Below are 23,825 nucleotides of genomic sequence, written 5' to 3' on the forward strand. Positions count from 1 at the left end.
ATTTAAAAAAATATAAAAATTATGGCGTTTGACTTTGTTGCAGGTTTTTTAACTCACACTGTATGACTGAGGGTATAATTAAAAATTAACATGAACACCAATCGATGTAAACTAATTTAGTTTTATGACATATTTTGCTGTCCTATCTGAATGGTATACATGGAATATTAATAAGGGGAAAATTAATTTTGCCATGGACCGATAGAACAATAATCGCGGAGTTTTTAGGAATATTTTTCTAAAAATTTTTAAATTTTTTTAAACACATTTTCGAAGACATTAATTTTGAAAAAAAAATGCATTTTAGGTATGTTTTTTTATGGTTTTTTTTTTAAAAGATCAATATGGCTTTATCTTCTTTGGCTTCTATCCGATTTACGTTGCAAAGTCTTTTGAAATTCCTTGAAATTATCGAATTTATGTTCAAAATATCCGTTAATAATTGTCAACTTGTAATTTATTTCAAACCCTATTTCAATTTTCGACATGTACTGTAAACAAGCCAATTTCGTTTTTAAAACGACCACAATAAAAAAAAAATAACCCATGCCCGATTGCAATACGTTATCATGATCGCCTACTCGTCATTATTACGATCATGGTCGTAACGTTTGGCTATTGCCACGTAATGTTGCTGATGATGCCCTCTAGATGAGAGCGAGCAGCATTAACATCGGCTAAACAATAAATGTTACAGGACGAAACGACATGCATGTATGCCGGGGTACTTGCAACAAATGTTTGTTGGAATCCATAACGTTCCATCATCATCATTGTCGTCGTCATCATCTTCCTCCTCGTATGGGACAAGTCTATCAGTTCTTGTGGATCACTTGTTGGGACTTTTCGTCAAAGCTGGCCTGCCTGCCTGCCTGACTTCGTTGTGTGATTGTTTGACAGAGGGCTATGAAAGTCAACATTGTTCCATGTTTTAAACATTTGAAGACGAGAGAGAGAAAAAAATAACGAAATTTATTTTAAAGCCTGGGACATTGTTGTATGTTGATTATTAGTGTTGTTGTTTTGACTTTTGCTGCTGCTGCCGCTGCCGATGTTGCTACCTTCATGTAGTCTGTCAATTGTGGCATGCGTATGTACGAGTATGTCCGTCGCAGTCAACCGTGATGGCATTCCCATGCTGATCGTTTAAATTTATTTGTATTTGTCAATATGTTTTGACTTTGTTTGGCATTCATAATAACATACGTAAGCAGCTAGGCAGCAGCTAGCAACAGCAGTAAAGGCCAGGAACTATATTATCATGTTTGTTGTTGTTTTTGTTGCCATCTTGGGAAATTCAATTTTCTTCCTTTTACGGATGGTTGGACGGACAAATAGACATTCTTCTAAGTAGGCACATTTTTCAAAAGGTTTTCTTTTTTCTTCTTCCTCCACAAGCTTCCTGGCAACAACCTGAAATAAGCTGCTATAATGTTTGTTTTCTAGAGCTATAGGACAATTTGTGGCTCATTTGGGAAATGGTCGTTTCTTGGGTTGATATGTAACATTGAGAAATTTATGTTATATTTTATATTAATTTGATTATTTATTTTCTTTTTTCAGGTGGACATCTACTTCACGAAAGACATTTATATCACACGGAAGGTAAGTGAAAATAAATTAAAAAAAAACCACAAATCCTATAAAAATAAAAAAACACGTTTTCTTGGACTAAAATCCATAATCAAAATTAATAAACATCGATTCTCTGAAATAATCATCATTAACGAAAGGTACATGTTTTCAAGTTTTTAAGATTTTTTGTTAAAGAATTTTTAAGGATTTTCTTATAAATAATAGAGATTTTTTAAAAATATTTTTGCCAAATAATTTTAATTTTCCGTCGTTTTTGAAAAAATAGTAATAGCATTTTGGTTAAAAATAATTAGATAATTTTTAAATATTTTTCTTTTTTGAGATTTTTTTTTTGTTTTTAATTGTTCTTTTTTTAGAAGTTTTATCCAACTAGAAATTTATTTTTAAAACAGTTTTTAGAACTTCTTCGAAAAATTTTAAGGATATGTTTAAATGGACCGATGGGTCATGTAGGTCCACGTTTTGGTATAGCCCCCATATATATTACCTCCTTTTTTTCGGTATTTTGATGATTTAAGCGACATTATTCACCGGAAATTTGGTATTTCAAATTCGTAATATATTCGTAATATAAAAAAGTATTTAAAAAAAAACACTTTTTTCAAGGAAGTGATTTTTTTAAAAAATACTTTTTTTGTATTTTTTAAAAATATTTTTGGATTTTTCAACATTTTTTTTTCAAGAACTTGGATTTTTTTATATATTTTCTTCAAAAACATGGATTCAAAAAAAAAAAAAAATTCAAAGACTTAAATTTATTTTAATTGCTTTTTCAAGGACATTGATTTTTTAAAATATTTTTTTCAAAAGTATTGATAAAATATTGAAAAGTATTAAAAAAAATATTTTATTTCAAGGACGTGGATTTCCAAAAAATCTTTTTTTCAAGGATGTGGATTTTTTAAATTTTTGGTTTTTAAATATTTTTTTAAAGGGCATAGAAATATATAAAATAAGTATATTCGTGCTTTTTTTCAAACAAAAATTCAAGAACACGTTTTGAAAATTATTTCAAGTATTTTTCGTAGATCTTTAAATATATTTTTTTTTGGAACAATTTTCAAATGCAGCTCAAATGTATTTAAAGAATTTTTATCAAGGAGTAATCTTATAAGTAAAATTAGGACTATATTTTTTTAAATTAGTTATGCAAGGAGGAAACATTGATTTTCACGATAATAACAAATCATTGGATTGTTAAGAACATATAGTCTAGGACTAAACGTGTTTTTTACCCTCCAACATTCTACGAATATATATATAGACATATTTTTCAGTGATTAATCGCTGATTCTTTCATACTTTTATTTAAATCGGTAAAAAAGTTTTTCCGTCTCTTTTCCAGAGAATTTCTATAAATTGTTAATCATTTTTAAGAATATAAAGAATTTTTTGAGAACAAATGCATGATTTTTGGGAAATATATTTGACTTACAATAACTTTTAATTTTTTTACAATTTATCTAAGTTTAGGATTTTTTGATAGAATTTATGTCCTTGAAAATATTTTTGGAATACTTAAATAATTTGTTCGTAGCTCCTAAAAGGAAAAGGTAGTTGAATCAATATTCTTAAAAAATTACCAAATTCGAGATTATTTGTCCATTAGCATTTGAAAAAAAAAAAAAACAAGTAAAAAAGCAGTGAGTTCGGGGGTAAAGTGCTCACAAGGGACTCCTTGTATGGATTTACATACCATTCCATTGAAAAATGTGGCTAAAATCATCAAAATACCGAATATTGGAGGTACCGTTATATGGGGGATATATGATATTGTGCACCTATATTGACATTTCCCTATCAGGGGTTAAAGTGCTTATAAAGAACTCCTTCTGTGTGGAATTTCAGACAATTACATTGAAAAATGTAGCTTAAATCATCAAAATACCCAATATGGGGGGTACCGTTATATGGGGACTATACGATATCGTGGACCGATGTAGCCCATCTTCGAACTTGACCTACCTGCAGGCAAAAGAGAGATCCGTGCAAAATTTTAGCTTCCTATCTTCATTCGTTTTGACTGTAGCGTGATTACAACAAACGAACGGACTGGGCTAAACCGTCTTAGAATTTTACCGTCTTAGAATATACTTTGTTGGGTCTAAAATGATTATTTCGATGATGTATGGTGGAGGGTATAAAAACACTCTATAAACATAATCCACATATTTTAGTCTTTGAAAAATATTCTTAACAAATCCATAATTATTTTTTCATTAGTCCTTAAAGAATAATCTATTTTTTATTATATTTATTCTTGAAGTTTAAAAAAATCCAAATTAATGGTTCATTGGCCCATGAAAAAATATTGCTTTAAAATCCAGGATTGTTAGTCTATTGACCCTTAAAAAATATTCTTAGAGAAACTTTAACTATTGCTCTTTTAAAAAAAAATATTCTTAAAAATCAAAAATGTTTGGTCTTTTGATCCCTGAAAACAATTTTCCAAAAACTCTGCAGTAATTGGTCCATTAATCCTCGGGATAATAATAAAATAAGATAATTGGTACGTAAATTCTTGAAAATACTCATAAAATGTCAAGGATTATTGGTCCTTCAAAATATTCTAAGAAAATCCTTAAACATTGCTCTTTTAGTCCCTAAAAAATGTATTTCTAAAAATCAATAATTACTGGTCCTTTGGCCCCTGAAAACAATTTTCCAAAAACACTGCTGTAATTGGTCCAATAATTCTTGGGATAATAAACTTATATAACGCACCAATATTGATCTATTGTTCTTGAAAAAAATAAACTTAAAAAATCTAGATAATTGGTACGTAAATTTTTGAAAATACCCATATAAAATCAAGGATTCTTTCTCCATTGATCCTTAAAAAATACTTTTAAAAATAATCTGCTATTGGTCCATTGATCCTTAAAACAAGTTAAACAGTATCTGTCGGTTTTGCTGACAGAAGTATACCCTCAGCCAATGTACGATTATTTAAAAATATTTTGCCTTCTGTTATGATTATTCAAATGTTTAACCCCTTATGGAGTAGGTTCCGAAGGAATGTACCAATATTGATAAAAGTGTTGAATATCTTCAACGTAATCGGATATTAATTTCGATTTTTATTTAAGTCTGGAAATTACAAATATCCAAAATTTTGATCGATCTTTTGTGGGGGAGGTACCAGAAATAGTGGACCGATAGTGTCTATCTCCGATCTCGACCTTGGTTTAATCGAATTATTGGGACTTATGAAATTTGAAGACAATCGGACTCTTACATAACATTTTATAAGATATGTAATTATTCAAAATGTTGACCCTTTGTGGGGGAGGTACCTGATGGAGTGGACCGATATTATCCATTTTTGCACCTGACCTAGAACTGACGCAAATATTAGGATTCGCAAAGTTGGAGTAAAATCGGATCATCGTGTCTCTTTCTGCACAGTTAATTATTTTCTTTGAAAATTTTGGCATTTTGTGTGGGAGGTACCAGAAGAAGTGTCCCGATATTGCCCATCTTCGAACTCGATCTAAGTTTAACAATAATATTACGATGTACCAAGTATAGAGCAAACCGGATACGGACGAACATCGCTAGATCTACTCCAACTGTCCTGAAACGAATTTGGTCCAAAGAGACCTAGGGTCTAAAACCGATATTTCGACTGGGCATGTTTTGAGCATATCAAATGATATATACCCTTTCTAGCCATATGGCTGAGGGTGTAACTAGCCATATGGCTGAGGGTTTAAAAAAACTACTTGTTGTTTAAAATGATTTGTATTTCCATATGGACCAATCGAGATTTCTTGATAAAACATTTAAAGAAAAAAATTACATAATTTTTGTCGTTCAGATTTGCAAACTTTTTACTGATATTTTAGGGTTTTTTTCTGAAAATATTTTATTTTCAAGGACTAAGGAGGAATTTTTTTTAAAAAATTACTCTACGACCAATGTGATTTTTTGTAAAAATGTTCGCTACATTGGACCCACAATAAAAAAATTTTTGAAATAGTTTTCATTGATGTAGGGCACACAAAATTCGTTGTGAAATTTCCTTCTTCTTATCCCTTTTCATTTGTACCCAGCATCATTCTAGAATCATATTGGAATTTATTGTCAATGTTCAAGTTTTGTTGCTGCAACAAATAAAGAACGCCATAATGATCTCATCTGCAAAAGGCCAACAATGTTTAATGTTGTCAATCGAGAGTTAAATTGTTGTCGTTACAGTTGTTGGCATCCATGATGAGCTGTTGTCTTAGATTCTCAAGCTTTGGACGAGGCAAGAAAATGAAAAGAACAGAAAAAACTGTGCAAATCAAACATCATTACTTTAGTTTTTAATGGCGATTATTTAAACGATGGAGTTTTGGTTTTTCTTCTTTTCTCAGCAGCAGCAACAGCAACAACGTTTTCTTCTTCTTGCATTGCTAATGTTGTTTGCTGAGCGTTTTTTTTGTTGTTTTTTTTGTTGCTCATTGCATTCATTTGGTTGGGCTAATTTAACCACATCTGTACAATAAATAAATCTCGGTATAGGAATGGAGAAGATACGACTTTAGCAATTGCGAAATGAGACAATTTCCAGCAAATGTCTAAATATGGCTGGGAAATTGCTATTTTTGTTGCAACATGCTTGTTTGGAGTATTGGTATTTGTTTTTTTCCTTTGGATGAATTGGTAAAAAAAAACCTTTACAATTCTGTTCTTAATTTCATGGTTGGTGATTTAATATGAGTTTATTTATATATTTTTTGTTGTTGTTTCTTAAAGCAATCTGGCAATACAGCCAGCCAGCCAGTCAGCCCGTCATACACATGGTGTTGGTTTGACACAGCTGTGGCCTGTTGGCGACAATGTAAACATGTCGCTTGCCTAGCACTCCGTATTGTTTGTTGTACATTTGGGTTGGCTGGCTGACTGGCTGGCTGCAATGCAACGAAATTGTTGAAGATTTCCCATAGCTCGCGCCCTCACGAGACATTGCAGATGTCATGTGAAATTTACAAATCGATCATTTTCAATTTTGCAAATGTTCACTCGCTCAGTCCGACAGACAGACAGACAGTCAGTTGCATGAGTTGATGTTAAGAGATTACCTTTGATACCTAGCCAGTCAGCCAGTCAACATTCCTAGGAGTTTGATGTTGTTCACATTCATTGTTGTTGTTGTTGGCCATTGTGTGTGTGTGTTGTAGTTGTAATTGTTAATTAGATTTGATTACATGACAAACAATAAGGCTGGCTGGCTGGTTGGTTGGGTTGGCTGGCAACATGTTGTATACATACATCACCCCCGCCCTTGAGACATCATCCCCCACCTACCTCCGTGGAATAGCTATAAGTTATTCAATTGCAATTGATTTGTTTCATCAGCACCGCAATCGTTCGTGGTCGTTACCAATTTAACACCGGAGGCTGTATTGCGTTGTGGGTATTCATCTTCAATAGCATCATCATCATCAACATCTCCGTAGCTCCCCATCATAGCAACACACAAAGGTCATGAACACTGGCTTTATTCTCAGGCCTCAAAGTTGACGGGAGTAAAGTACAGTTGTCGGCTGATGGGGTTGACTATTTGGCTGGCTGGCTGGCTGACTGACTGGCTTAATATTGGTGTTACTTTCCGACGCGATGTGTATCAAAAGTGAAGTTGTATGATTTATGTGATTTTAAAAATGTGGGAACAAACAGAAGATGGAATTCGAAATGAATTGAGTGACCATGAACCAATAAACAAAAGGGGTTCAAAAGGAATATTCGCTTAAATATCGCTTGAAAATAATTGAAGATTCACTTAATTGTAAGCAAAAAAAAAAGAGAAAAATGTAAATGAAGATATTAAAAACAAATCAAACACACTCTGACCTTTTATACTCTTATATAACCAATATTCGCAAAACCACCAATTAAGTTCCGAAAAAAATATTTCTGCACTATTTATATAGCCTGGAAATTATGAGTAAATTTTAAAAAAAGGACACGATTTAAATAGTCAATAATTTCTAAAAATCTATATTTACAATAATTTTATAGAATCGGCAGGAGGATTTTTTTGGAAAAAATTGTTTGAAAAAAAGCCACGATTTATATTGGCACAAATCCACGACACATACAGGGTTGCCCATATTCGACGGACCTTTGGGCCCATTCCAATCGACGAGGCTTGTCCACAGGCCACGTTCTTTGCGTCAATTGAATTTTGTACGGGAACAAATGCAAATCAATGCGAATAATCCGTTGTAAAGTGGACCGAGCCATGCCGAACTGCTGAGAACGGCGTTTTTTGGGACCTCTCAACACTGGCTCGTACGGCAGCGATATTCTCGGCCGATCGCCTTGGTCGACTTTTATATGGCCTCTTCGGATTAGATAGAGCCTTACCAGTCGAAAATTTTTCGTATAAACGCTTAATGGTGTTCTTAGAAGGCGCACTTGAGTTTTCACAATTGACTTCTTCTGTTAAATGTAAATTTCAACTATTTCAGAGAGCTCGCGTGGCGTGTATTGGTTCATGGTAAAAATCTGCTTGGACTGACGCTTCAAACACGGTATGTCATTAAGCGATGTGACATCTCTGTCAAAAGTTATGGCGTTGCCAGATGGGTCCGTCGAATATGGGCAACCCTATATAGCAAGGAATTTTTGGTATCTTTAAAATAAACCAGTAAGGAAAGGTCAAAAGCAAAAAAAGTTTATGTTGTGAATTTATGTGAAGTAGATAATACCACCTACAGGGTGAGATAAAAAAACTGAAACAAAGTCAAACGCCATAATTTTTATTTTTTTTTATTTAAATTTTATTGAATGAAAGCAAAAAGAGTCGGAAATAGCATCAAATTTTAGAAAACGTTTAAATTTGTTCGAATTGGTTACCTTCGGCACGAATTATGGCCTTCAAATGGACAATGAAACCGTCACACGCTGCCCGAATATTGCTCTGCGGTATTTTGGCCCATTCCCGGCAAAGCGCTTGCTTGAGGTGATCGACACATTGGTATTTTATAGAATGACAGCAAAAAGTGTCGGAACTAGCATCAAATTTTAGAATAAGTTTAGATTTCTTCAAATTGGTCACTTTAGTACGAATTATGGCCTTCAAACGGCCAATGAAATCATCACACGCTGTCCGAATGTTGCTCTGTGGTATTTTGACCCATTCCCGGCGAAGCGTTTGCTTGAGGTGATCAACACTTTGATATTTTCAGTGACAACCTTGCTATCCAAAATACTTCAGACACAATAGTCCAACGGAGATTTTGGTGGCCATTGTGCGGTGGAAATGAAGCGAGGAACCTCATTTTGTAACCAATCTTGGGTGGCACGTGCTGAGTGCGATGGTGCTGAGTCCTGTTGGAATGTCCAAGGTCTGCGGCCAAAATATTTGCGAGTCCAAGGCTTTAATACACCCTTCAAAACATTTTGGCGATAATATTCGGCATTTATTCTGAGGACATGGTCAATTAATACCAGCCGAGAGCGACCATCGGCTGTTATGGCGATCCACACCATCACTATGACCGGTACTTGAGTTCTGGTGGCCAACCGAAGGTGCACATTTTCAGCTGACCTTTTTGGCAAGTAAACACGATCATTTTGTTTGTTTACAAACTGCTTTACAACGAATGTTTTCTCATCAGAGAAACCCTAATTAGGCAGTTCACCACTTCGGCCAAGCGAAACAACTCTTTAGCTCTTTTGAGTCTATTTTCTTTCTGTTGCGGTGTAAGTTCTTGCACTTTTTGGAATTTCATAGGCTTTATCCGGAGCTCATTTTTCAATATTTGCCGAATTGAATATTGCGATATGTTCAGTTCACGAGCCATTTTTCGGCCATTGCGACGCGGGTTTCGATCAAGTGGCTTTTTTACTTTTCGAACCATTTCCGCTGATGTTGCTGTTTTCTTCCGTCCACTTCCCTGACGTCGGGCTACGCTACCAGTATCAGGGTAACGAGCGATGGTTCGAGACATATAAGTATTATTCACATTTAAATGCTGGAGTGCTCTAACGATAGCCACTTGCGGTTTTCCAGCCAAATATGAAGAAATCACGCTTGAATTCCATCACGAATAACTTTTTTTCTGGAAAATTTTCACCAAAATGCATTTGTACGCTTGTAAACAATATAATGAGCTGTCACTGAAATAATTTTAACAGCTGTCGCACTAGTGGCTTAGAAGTGACAGCAGTATGAAGTTGGTTGCAGGTTTTTCATCTCACCCTGTATACAGAAAGAAATCACAACCTACCTACAAGTTATTTGTGCACTATTGATTTCCTACTGAAACACTGCTCAAGAACAAAACCCGCTCACCAATCAATTTATCTTTGCATCTGGAAATCATCAACAAATCAGTATTATAACATCATTTTTTCTTTATTGTTAAATGTAAGCTTCTTTAATACTTTTGGACCAAGTTCACATTAAAAAACAATTGAAATAAATCGTGGAATACAAATAAAAATAGAATATTAATTTTCTCTTAAATATTCTCTTTCGCTGACTATTGTGCTAGCCTACCACACGGTTTTGAGCATTGCTTCAGTTCAGCGGTGCTCAAAACCGTGTTCTAGAACATGAAGAGAAAAAAGAGATAATTTAAGAGAAAATTAAAATTCTGTTTTTCTTTATATTTTACGGTTCCATTTAATTGTTTTTAAACACGAATGTTTGCCAAAATAATTTATAAAGCAAATGGATAAAAAATATTTGTATAAATAATGACTTAACACTGTTTTGTTCTTGATTTAAATAAGCAAAGAGAAATTTGACTGAAAAGAGATATTTCTTTTTGAGCACCGCTGCTTCAGTTACTGAAGTTCAGTAGCATATGAGTTCTCAAAAGAGAACATATAAGAGACAATTAATATTCCGTTTTTCTTTCTGTTCTAAAATTTTTTAAAATTCTGTTTTAAATATGAAATTGATCCAAAAAATGACGCTAATAATTAACAATAAAGTAATAAATAACGTTTTAACACTGATTTTTTGATGTTTTCTGAAAGCAAAGAGAAATTGGCTGGTGAGTGGGCTCTTGTTCTTGAGCACGGCTTCCAAATAACTCTTAATAATTAATCTCTTTCTCTCCTAAGATAGTTACCACACTAATCCCTTACAATGAGTTTTCATTAGTTGTCAATGACAATGTCATGTACTCATCAATTGTCCCTTCTTTGCTTATCAATCTCTCATTCATTAATAAAAACAGCCCTGCTCAAAACCGTGTTCTAGAATCTAGATTCTAGAATCTAGAACATGAACAGAAAAAAGAGATAATTTAAGAGAAAATTAAAATTCTGTTTTTCTTTATATTTTACGGTTCTATTTAATTGTTTTTAAACACGAATGTTTGCCAAAATAATTTATAAAGAAAATGGATAAAAAATATTTGTATAAATAATGACTTAACACTGTTTTGTTCTTGATTTAAATAAGCAAAGAGAAATTTGACTGAAAAGAGATATTTCTTCTTGAGCACCACTGATAAAAAAAAAAAAAAACATTCAACAGTTGTCTCCCATACTCCTTCTCTTAAAGGGAGAACACCAACTAATTTGCGCCAAATTATTCATGACAACAAAAACAAATCCAATTTTTTGCTCTTTGAACTATGCATTTCGGTCTATTGCCGAATGTCATTTCATCAGAATTCTCAGTTGTGCGCGTATTATTTAGCGGCCGGTTGTGTTTTTGAGTTGAGATTCTTGTTAAAGGAATTTAATTGTGTAAATGTAAAATAGAAATAAATTGTTTGAAATTCTGATGCTGATGTGTGATCAGTGCAATTGACAAAGTTGTAAACAATTAATTAATTTAAATGAGTTTTTTTTACAAACAACAGCAACGATGTTTCCTTTATCTTGGTTAAACGTTCAGTCATTGTCGTCGTCGCTTTAGGCTCGTCGTGTTTCGTTTTGTTGAGTAAAATCGGTGGTGTATTGATGTATTAAGAATGTGTTTAGTGGTGAGCAGCGAAAGTGTGAAGATGTTGATGCGTGAAAAGGTAAAATAATTTAATTATATTTAAACACACTTTTGAACATATGTAATACCTGTGTATGTTAATTTCCTTATGGAAGTTATAGGGAAACAACATACGAGGAGTTTATGTTGTTTCCCCATATTTAAAAGATTCGTTAGTCCATTTTAACTTTTCATTTAAGGCATATTTTGACAATTTTTGTAGCTTCATTGGCTCATTTTCTCTTAGTTTTCTTAAACCAGCACAAAATCAATGCCGATTTCAATATTTGTTAGTTTTGATTAAACTTTTCTACGGAGAAATTATCATATGGATTTTTATACCCTACACCACATAGTGGTAAGGGTATTATGTTGTTGTGCATTTGTTTGTAAAATGGAGAAGGCTGCGAGATAGACCTATAGTTACTTTTAAGTTCTTCATAGAATCACTTTTTGAGTCGATTTATGCATGTCAGCCCGTCTGTCCGTCCGTCCGTGAGTTGATATTTCCCAAACAATATTTGATTGAGGACGGACAAACCCTATTGAAATTGGTGAGAATAGATTCAAATTTTGATATAGCTCCCATATATATTTTTTAACCGATTTCGGGTTAATTGTGCACCATGTGACCAATATCAGTCCAAATGACCTGAATATTACATACAAAATTACGACAAAATTCTGTCAAATTTTATCGAGATCGGTTCAGATTTTTATATACCTTTGATATTCATCTTCATCCGATTTTACTGTTAATGTTCACCATATATGTAATATCAGCCAAAATTGGGTAAATTTTTACATATTTAACCGAATTTTTCCATTTGATGAAATTCGGTCCAGTATATCTATTGCTTCAATAAATATTTTTTAATATAATCTTTATCGAAGCCCTACCATGCACTACATAACAACGTTGTTGGGTACTAGAGTTTCAGAAGCCTCCGTCAAATTTGTTGAAAATCGATTCAGATTTGGATATAATTCCCACATTCAAATAAGGTTCATAGTTGCTATGATCTACTCCACTTAAATTTCCAATATAAACATTTTTGTTGCGGGAGCTGTACTAATTACACATAGTGGTGTAGGGTATTATATAGTCGGTTCCGCCCGCCCCTTTCCTTACTGGTTTTTATTGCTACCGTAAATAAATAACCTAATTGCACTCTTTATTTAAACTCAAAACATTAATAAATATCTTATGTTTATTAAGCTTTAATAATATTATTAGCTGTCTTAGTGTTACTTATAATGATGCTAATCCAATCGGTCTTTCACATTCGTATTTGGTTTCGGGTCATGTGCACATCCGTTTTCAAATCTTTTTGCTTTATTTTACCTAATTGTTTTCTTATCTAATCCATTCTAATTTACTTACTACGTAAATCTATAAACGTGCTTTTTCCTATTCCAAAAAAATTAAATTCACAAAAAATCCGCTTTCCCATTCGATTGTTAGAACTTTAGGTAGTCCCTTTCATTAATAATTACTCTCCATAAGAAAACTACTTTTTTGCTCCAAATCAGCGGTGCTCAAGAAGAAATATCTCTTTTCAGTCAAATTTCTCTTTGCTTATTTAAATCAAGAACAAAACAGTGTTAAGTCATTATTTATACAAATATTTTTTATCCATTTGCTTTATAAATTATTTTGGCAAACATTCGTGTTTAAAAACAATTAAATGGAACCGTAAAATATAAAGAAAAACAGAATTTTAATTTTCTCTTAAATTATCTCTTTTTTCTCTTCATGTTCTAGAACACGGTTTTAAGCACCGCTGCTCCAAATACTCTCTTTAACATAAATGACGTGAAGTGTGCGCTTTCCTTGTAAGCCTTACAAGGAGCAGTCATTAGTTGTCTTTCTCTTTAATAAAGAGTCTCTATTAATTATTTCTTTCCAACTAATCAATCTCTCATTTTAACGGCTCGTTCCGATCTCATTGAAAAAAAAAAAATGAAAAAACTATTTCCAATAGATGTCTCCCTCGACTCTACTTCCTCTACTCTCTCACATTGAGAGAATTTAACATAATATGCGCCAAAATTTTTCATAAAAACCGCCCTGCTCAAGAAAAAGAGCCCGCTCACCAGACAATTTCTCTTTGATTTCAGAAATCACCAATTAATCAGCGTTAAAATGTTATATATTTCTTTATTGTTAATTATAACCTTCATTAATACTTTCGAACTTTAAATTATAACTATTATAATAATAGATGGTATGATTTAATTCCCACAAATTCCCCATTACATATTTAATTGTTATGTGAAGTTCTACTTGATATGTAAAGTGGTGTAGGGTATCATACGGTCGGCCCCGACCGACTTTCTAACCTTCTTTACTGGTTTTTGTATTCTTAAAATATATTTGCAAACCTGGCAGTATTTTCCATCTCCTTCACTCGATTGGCGATTCTTATAGAAAAGCTATAGCTCTTATTCAGCTGTTACACAATGCGGTTACATTTAACACTTTTAGTACTTGTTCGTATGCTTTATGTATCTTTTCTAAAAATACTATGTTTTACAATTGACCTCTTTCAAAATGTTTGTGTATTTGTTATTGAAGTAAACTTTTGTACCCTTGAAGTAAACATTTCCCACAATTCCGTTTTATCTCACCTGAGAGTGCTTCTAAAGCGAAATTTTAGCAACTATCTTTCATTTAATAATATATTTTGTAACCGTTGTCCCAATACAGTACCTTCAAAACAATAATTCCACAATAATCCTCCATCTTAACACTGAGCTTCTAAAAGCTTTCATTGATCTATATTGTGCCTTTGCCCTTAAAAGTATGACTTTCTCTCGCCCTTCCGCACAAAGTGCCAAATTTTCAAATTATGGCTCTATTCGGATGCTCTCTAACGTACAATTGAACAATTCTGTACACTTCAGAACATTTTCTTTCCTTTAAAACGAGATTTAGACAGAATTTCCATTTGTAGCCTATTTCCTGTAGACTTTATCCTCTAGTCCTGTTCTTTCGTAAGTAGGAATTTCTAAAAATCCCGCCTCATCCCATCCCTTTTCACCATCAGCGATGCTCATTCCAAATACCAGGTCTTTAAAACAGGTAATTAATAACCTTACTCTATAGATTTCCGAGCGGGATTCATGTTTTATAAACATGTAAAATTTATTTATTTTTGAATTTCTTAATTTGAGGTTTCTTTTTTTAAAGTTTTCATTTCTGATTTTCATAAAACAAGAATTGAGTTGCTGTTGTTTCTACAAACGATAGCATTTCACATCATTTCAATAATTTTCAAAACATTTGAAACAATTTTCTAAGGACTAATTTGTATTGAGTTCTGTTGCAATCTGAAATATGAACAAATTGTTTAAAAAGCAATTTGTCGAATATATTTCACCCATTATCAAATTCCAGGAATTAATATGCATATGGAAATATAAATATATTTTTGTTCATTGATTTTTTTGTGTACCATAACATACTCGCCTACAAACATAAAATGCTATTTCATTTTCTAATCAATCCAATCATTGAAATGCTTTTGACATTTAAATTTACTGTTGCAAAATATCTCTGTTTAAAGTGAACATTAAATTTCATTCGAATTTCGCTTTATGCATTTTCCATTTCCCCATACGAATGAGGGAGAAAATATAGCATAAAAGAAACTTACTCGATGCAATACAATTATTCAATAAAAATTCCTCCCGATATAGAAATGCACAATACATTCGCGTCATATGGATGGAATGTTGTTGCACTCTGAAAGAGGTTCCATATCTGGGAGGTATCGTTTCATGCCTGCGGCGTAATTTCGTCGTGGAGGCAAAAGTATTACATCTAAAGGGTATCACACCTACACGCTCACACACAAATATTTATTTACTCGCTCACGTGTACCTTTAGCCTTCAATAGCAAGAAGTCCATTAATGGTGAAATGTAGTGGGCGACGAAGTGACCCAGTCGTAAAAGGTCAAGTTTTTTTTTTTTCACAGAAAGTCCTCTTTTTTAAAAGGTCGCGTTTGGTGAAGTTTCCAATGGATAATCTAGGCAGGTAACACACAAGAGTGAGAGAGAGAGCGAGAGGGGAGTGTGTTAATGAGAAAATAGAATGAAATTATCTCCTAGGCAAAAGAGCTGTGCAAAAATCAAGCACTTTGATTTATTTCATGGAAATGGTGAAAATAACCGTTTGATATTTAAGTAAAAATCAATTCATTTATACAAAAAATAAAAAACAACGAATTTCTAGACACTCTAACATTTTGGATGCATTTCATTATACCCTGCGTAAGGGTATTATGTCTTTGTGTATTTGCTTGTAATATGGAGAAAGAATCGGAATAGACTCGTAGTTACTTTTGAGGATCTGCATAGAATCAATTTCTGAGGCATTTTATGCACATTAGTCCGTCTGTCCGTCCGTATTTTGTGAACAAAGTGCAGGTCGCATATATGATCCGACTGAGATGAAATTTTCCATTTTTTTTTTGATTAAGGACAAATCCTACTAAAATTGGTGAGAATCGGGTTAATTGTACACCAAATGTCCAATATCCCATGAATTTTGACCTGAATTTTGGCACATCCGACCAAATTCAGTCTAGGCAATTACATTAAATTTGAAGAAAATCAGTTCAGATATAGCCTTAGCTCCCATATATATTTTCCATCCGATTTGGTCTTTAAGCCCAAATATGCACTCCACAACAATGATATTTGGTACCGGATATCAGATACAGCCTAAAAATACCTCTGCCAAGTTGTATTAAGATCGGTTTAGATTTGGATATAACTCCCATATATTTTTTCAACCGATTTCGGGTTAATTGTGCCCCAAATGACCACTATCAATCCCAATGACCAGAATTTTGGCACATCTGACCGAATTCAGTCAAATTTGGTGAAAATCGGTTCAGGTACAGATATAGCTCCCATATACAAGGCAAGATAAAAAAAACTGCAACAAAGACAAACACCATAATTTTTACATTTTTTTTTAAATCTTATATAATGAAGGCAAAAAATATCGGAAAGAGCATCAAATTTTAGAATAAGTTTAGATTTGTTCGAATCGGTCACCTTTGGCACGAATTATGACCTTCAAACAGCCAATGGAACCATCACACGCTGCCCGAATGTTGCTCTGAGGTATTTTGGCCTATTCCCGGCGAAGCGCTTGCTTGAGGTGATCGACACTTTGGTATTTTTTAGTGTCAACCTTGCTTTCCAAAATACTCCAGACACAATAGTCCAACGGATTGGTATCCGGAGATTTAGGTGGCCATTGTGCGCTGGAAATGAAACGAGGAACCTCATTTTGTAACCATTCTTGAGTGGCGCGTGCTGAGTGCTGTGGTGCTGAGTCTTCTTGGAATGTCCAAGGTCTGCGGCCAAAATTTTTGCGTGCCCAAGGCTGTAATACATCCTCTACTTTCGCGATAAAATTCGACTTTAATTTTGATGTCAAGGTCGATTAATACAAGCGGAAAGCAACCATTGGCTGTTATGGCGGCCCACACCATCACAATGGCCGGCGATTGAGTTCTGGTGGCCAACCTAAGGTGTACATTTTCAGCTGACCTCTTTGGCAAGTAAACACGATAATTTTGTTTGTTTACAAACTGCTGGACAACGAATGTTTTCTCATCGGAGCGGAGAAAACCAAATTAGGCAGTTCACCACTTTCGGCCAAGCGAAACAACTCTTTATCTCTTTTGAGTCTATTTTCTTTCTGTTGGGGTGTAAGTTCTTGCACTTTTTGGAATTTCAAGGGCTTTACCCCGAGCTCATTTTTAAATATTTGCCAAGTGGAATGTTGCGATATGTTCAGCTCATGAGGCATTTTTCGGCCACTGCGACGCTTGTTTCGATCAAGTCGCTTCATTACTTCTCGAACCATTTCTGCGGATGTTGTTGCTGTTTTCTTCCGTCCACTTCCTTGACGTCGGGCTACTCTACCAGTATCACGGTAACGATCGATGATACGAGACACAAAATATTTATTCACATTTAAATGCTGGAGTGCTCTAACGATAGCCACTTGTGGTTTTCTAGCCACATATAAAGAAATCACACTATCACGCTTGAATTTCATCACTAATAACTTTTTTTTCTGGACAATTCTCACCAAAATGTTTTTGTACGCTTATAAACAATAAAATGAGCTGTCGCTGGAATAATTTTAACAGCTGTTGGACCAGTGGCTTGGAAATGACAGCAGTCTGAAGTTGGTTGCAGTTATATCATCTCACCCTGTATAATTTCAATCATTAATTGTGCACCAAATGGCGAATAAAAACAATTTTGGCATATCCGATCAACTTCAGTCTAGGAGCAAGTACATCAAATCGAAAATCGGTTCAGATATAGCTTTAGCTCCCATATATATGCATATATATTTAATCCGATGTGGCCTTTAAGTCCAAATATGCACTTCATAACAATGATATCTGGTACCAGATATCTTATAAAGCTCGGAAATACATTTTTCAAATTTTATGGAGATTTGCTCAGATTTGGATATAGCTCCCATATATATCCTTATTGCGATTTCAGGTTTATTGTGCAAATAATGGCTTATAACAGCCCAAATGGAGTGAATTTCGGGACGTACGTTTCCATTTGGTGGAACTCGGTTCCGATATAATAATATAATCCTTCTGAAAGTGATATCATGCACTCTATAGCATTGTTATTTGGTATAAAAGACAAAAATGTGTCCCTCACATTTGGTGAAAATCGTTTCAGAATTTCATATATATTGGCTGCCTCTGAAAAAAAAATATAACTGTTCTTAAGCCAAAGGTTGATAGGCGGTATGATCTACTTCCAATAAATTCCCAATATAAATTCTTTTGTTACGGGAGCTCTACTAAATATGCATAATGGTGTAGAGTATCATCGAGTCGGCCCCGCCCAACTTGTGTCTTTTCCTTACTGGTTTTATTTTTCATTTCATCAAACCCCTGAGTCTAGGATAAGCAATTCCCTGACGCTTTGTGGGCGTTACCATTAACTAGCCATGATTCTCTGCAAAATTTTGAAATGTCAATTTAAAGCTCCCATTTCTTTCTCATTCATCATTTCGTCTATGTGAAGTGTATTGTGTGTGTGTTTTTTTTTTTTTATTTTGTGAATTAAGTTTGTTTGCTTGCTTTTCTCTTGGAAAAATATTTACAAATTGCGTGTTCCAAAGACTGTATTCCGGGTCCCCATGAATATTTTATGAACTATAAAGAAAATACACAAATATTTACATATTTTGTCAGAGCAACAGGAATTCATAGGAATCACCATTGGCATTTCAATACTTCAGGTGTGGTTTTAAAAATCTTTCGCATAGGAAAAAAAATAGGAAAACAAAAATATTGAACGATTGAGCAATATCAACTTTAAATAGAAAATTCAATGAGATATTTATTTGTGCAATTGAAAAGGATATATGAAGAAGATGCCACCAATGGATGAAAGACTTTCTGTAAATTTAAAACAAAATTACTATATATTTTCAGAAAAGAATCTGATTTTTCAGGCATGTCACAGAATGTAAAATCGTTCAAGAGTGAAAACGAAAACGGTTTTAGCTTCCCTAAAAAACGGAAAACGCAAAAATTTTGCGTTTTGATATCACTTTCAAAAAGCAGGGTGAAATTGAAATGTTTAGTGATTTTAACGTAAAAAATAAACAGAAGACACATATATTTAACAGAAAATATTGTTTTAACCAAATTCTCTTAGAATGAACATGTTTTTGGAATTTATTTTACAAAAAATCTATTATTTTTCTAATCCATGATGAAAACGCAAAAAAATATGCAGAAATGAACGGCAGACTTGTATTGTTGAATTATTGCCATATGTGTTGAAGAAGAAGGTGTAGAAATGTACAACTGACAGACCAAAAAGCAAGAAAGGGGAAAAACAAAAAAAAAAAACAATTAATTGTTTGGTTTCGACTTTCTTTTTTCTTCGGAAGACATTCTTAATTTGATCCAATGTGGACAAATTTCAGCTTCAATTGCATTAATAACTCTCCACATAATTGTAGAAACTGTACTTCTCCCAAGGCTTAGCTCCACATCTCTACCTATAACTCCTTGAAATGCACCCGTAGCCAAAAACCTAATTGTTGTTGCAAGCTGGATAATAGCCGGTATATTGGAACGTTTGAGGTGGGGAGAAATTTTTTCCAAAACTAAAACAAAAGCTTCTTTATTTAGCCGATAATAAGTTATAAATCTGTAGAAATAAATTATTATTAAAATAAATTTGAAAATAACTCATTGCTGGTGGATCCTTACTCTGCATTTGAGTGAGATAAAGGATCTGATGCGTTCCTCAATGTCCGGCGACGATTTTTTTCAGTAGACCGCTGATTTATTTCTTCATCCATTACAGCAAGTATTGAAGCCCCTGGCATTTTTACTTTTGGTGTTTATATTAAAAAAAACAATTTAAACTCCTTTTTTAATTGTCAATAATTTGTTTACGACTTTTTTTTCATGGAGTTACCATATTTTTATTTCAAAAATGTGAAATGATTTTTTTTCCGGATTAGTCAAAACGTACGAGTGCTGAAGAAGCAAAAGCAAATCGTAACGATTTGGAAAAGGTGAAATAAATCGATTTCGTAAAACTTCTGTGACATGCCTGTTTATGTGGTTTTTAAAAATGAAAAAAATGATAGAGTATTGTTTTGAGATCCTTAGAATACAAATTATCGACAAAGAGGGCTCACTTTAGAAATGACTGTTATTTAACTTCCAATTAGAGTAGTACCGGCCCCTTCGAAATAGTAAATTTTAGGATGTCTTCATAACGATTTCCTTGAAAAATTTAATTTTTTTCCTGTTGGAACCCCACTCTCCAAAATGGTTTCGAATGTCATTTCTGGCTACGCCAACAAGTGTATACGCTTGGACTAATAAAGAAAACAATATATTAATACAATTTAGAATAATTACAAATGAAAGAAGTATAAAGGGATCAACACAAGGCATTACAATAGATATAACGGTGTTAGCTGTTCGATCTAATATCGATAGAATGGATATATGGTTAAAAACCTTCGAATTAACTAAAATCAGGCGGTATCTTTATAAGGAGTATGCCAATTTTTATACCCCATGTCATTCCATTGGTGATTCTTTGAAAAAAAGAATGAATAATTGTAAATCCCACCAAGTATATATATTCCTGATCCGAATAAGACTCTAGCTCCCTAACGAAATGAAGTCGGCTTTTTACATTTTGTTGATATGGATTTCAGCCTGTGAAATTTTTGGCAGCCTCCACATAACTCTATCGACAGTCTAATGATGTTTGGGCTGTTCAGTTTTATTTTTTTGAAATAGTTTGCTGTAAATTTGCCATTTGCATTGCCAATGCAAAGAATTGCCAATATAAAACCAATTTTTAGACTATTCCCCACAAAAGTCCGAATTTATATTAGGCAAGCTTTCCTTTTTAAAATTCTTTATTTGTAAGAAAGAGGGGTAAGGGGAGCAATTTTCTGGTAATACGTTTCTTCTTTTTATTTATATACAAAAATATAATTAATATAAATAATGGGCAGACCATGTAATACCCTACAACACTACAATATGTTAGAAGCCCCTTTATGTCCAAATCCATTTTGGAAGATTTCTCTTTTGAAATTATGTCACGGAGCACTGCCCAGTTATAATCCTTAGTATTTTGACCAGGGACTTTTGCCCAATATTTACGCACTCCCTCATGCTGTTAGTTGTTGTGGTCCATTTTACAGCTTAATATAATCCAATGGTCATTCAAAATGCTAGAACTCTTCCCTGTCATTATCTCCCTTCTCAGGCGTGTCGATTGGCTTTAATTATGTGATCAGGAAATTTTTTCTGTTTTTGGTTCATTTGAACCGTTAAATATTTTGCGATCACCTCCAAAAGCAGAGGCCCCTCTGTATCTCCAAATTTAGACTCATCTATATGATTTGCTTGCCTACGATAGTTGGTTATATTCGTTAACGAAGTCAGCCAAAAAAAAAAAAAAAAAACAGAAGTTCGCCTTTTGTGTATTTTGGAATTCGCCTGTGAGCTATTTTCAGCGTTTCGGCAGAATATATTTTTTTTCTACCCGCTGTCATAAACTCTATCTTCATGCGGGATTTCGTGTCCTTTGGCTTCTATTTGTGACCTTTATAACGGCTGCAAAATCAGGAATACTTTTAGTTGTTGGTCCGTTTCAATCTCTAAACAAATTGCGAACATCTTTGAAAACAATAGGCTTAGCCCTACCTTTGGAAATTTTTCGTAAGGATCGGACGATAATTGTAATCTGTATATAATATCCCCAACCTGTGTTGTAATGCAAAAAAATAATACAAAACAAAAACTTCAATATTATAAGTCAATTTGAAAAAATCGCATGCGATAAAAATATGAAAATATAAAAAATATTTAACAAAATTCTACAAAATCTATATTAACATCATTATTGGCATTGTTTTATGCGATTTTTTTAGATTTTTTACTTTTATGCCAAGAAGGCATGCTGAATTGACATAATTTGCCAAAATCGGTCTAGCCAATTTTGAGATATAAGCATTCTGGCTAGCATCCCTTTCCTTTGTATATATTTACTATCGGCATCTACATAACGGTCACAATTGACCTTTTCGTCTATTTGTGACCTCGTCATGATTACAAATATTCGCGATTTAATGGAAAATTTTACTTTTATTTAACACAAATTTTATGATCTATTCCAGCCACTAAATATTATCCGATGACCATCAAAATTGGAAAGCTCCTGCCCAGCCCTAAGCTCTAGCCCTATGCTAACTTCCGCGTCGATTGGTCTATAATTGTGACCTAAATATTATGCGTTCATCTCCAAAAGCAATAGGATTATATTCTGGCTCTAGCCCCACCTCCATTCTAAATTTCGTGAAGATCGGGCCATAATTACGACCTATAGCGTGATTACAAATTAATATGGACGGACGAACGGACACACATAGCTAGATCGACTCAGCTCGGCTCGATAGGAAGATCCATACATACTTTCCTATGTGGGAAACCAATATTTTGAGGTGTTACATACTTTTTGACCCAATCAAACTTATTATAAAAACGTCGCAAATGAGAAAAACGAGCACAAAAAATATCTGATTTTCACAAACACACCATAATTGCGCGGCATGCATTTTGATTGTGTACGGGGCACTTTAGAAATCTCTCCAAAAGAAAACTTTTTTTGCTCCAAATCAGCGGTGCCCAAAAAGAAATATCTCTTTTCATTCAAATTTCTCTTTGCTTATTTAAATCAAGAACAAAACAGTGTTAAGTCATTATTTATACAAATATTTTTTATCCATTTGCTTTATTAATTATTTTGGCAAACATTCGTGTTTAAAAACAATTAAATAGAACCGTAAAATATAAAGAAAAACAGAGTTTTAATTTTCTCTTAAATTATCTCTTTTTTCTCTTCATGTTCTAGAACACGGTTTTGAGCACCACTGCTCCAAATACTCTCTTTAATATTCATGAAGTGAAGTGTGCACTGTTACCTTTGCAAATACATAACATCGGTTGTCACGCACTTACCCCCGTACAACGATAAATCATTAGTTGTCTTTCTCTTTAATAAAGAGACTATGAATTATCTCTTTTCAAGATAAAATCAGCCCTGCTCAAAACCGTGTTTAGAACATCAGCCGAAAAAAGAGATATTTTAAGAGAAAGTAACAATTCTATTTTTCTTTATATTTTCCGATTCCATTTAATTGTTTTTAAACACGAATGTTTGCCAAAATAATTTATAAAGCAAATGGATATTTTTTTTGTTTAAATAATGACTTAACACTGTTTTGTTCTTGATTTAAATAAGCAAAGAGAAATTTGACTGGAAAGAGATATTTTTTCTTGAGCAGCGCTGTTAAAATTCATCTAATCGATCTCTCATTTTAACAAATCGTTCCGATTTTATTAAAAAAAAATCCAATAGATGTCTCCCATACTCCCTCTCTTACATTGGGAGAATTCAACATAATTTGCGCCAAAAACAGCCCTGCTCAAGAACAAGGGCCCGCTTACCAGACAATTTCTCTTTGCTTTTAGAAATCATCAATAAATCAGTGTCGTTTTTTTTCTTTATTGTTAATTATAAGCTTAATTAATACTTTTGGACCAACTTCGCATTTACAAAGAATTTTAAAAAATATTAAAATATAAAGAAAGACAGAATATTGATTTTCTTTTAAATGTTCGCTTTTGTGGACTCATGTGCTAGCTTATGGTTTTGAGCAGTGCTGACAAAAA

General features: G+C 33.4%; 1 long non-coding RNA gene across 1 annotated transcript; it reads right to left on the reverse strand.

Moving 5' to 3' along the window:
- Positions 1–19,270: 19,270 nt before the first annotated feature.
- LOC131803034 (uncharacterized) lies at positions 19,271–20,172 on the reverse strand. Its single transcript, XR_009342450.1, has 2 exons — positions 19,827–20,172; positions 19,271–19,764 (listed from the first exon to the last, which is right to left on the reverse strand). It is a non-coding gene; the product is annotated as an uncharacterized LOC131803034 (long non-coding RNA).
- Between the last annotated feature and the right edge of the window lie 3,653 nt (positions 20,173–23,825).

Source organism: Musca domestica, unplaced genomic scaffold (genome assembly GCF_030504385.1).
Source record: "Musca domestica strain aabys unplaced genomic scaffold, Musca_domestica.polishedcontigs.V.1.1 26, whole genome shotgun sequence".
In the NCBI taxonomy this organism is placed as follows: Eukaryota; Metazoa; Arthropoda; class Insecta; order Diptera; family Muscidae; genus Musca; species Musca domestica.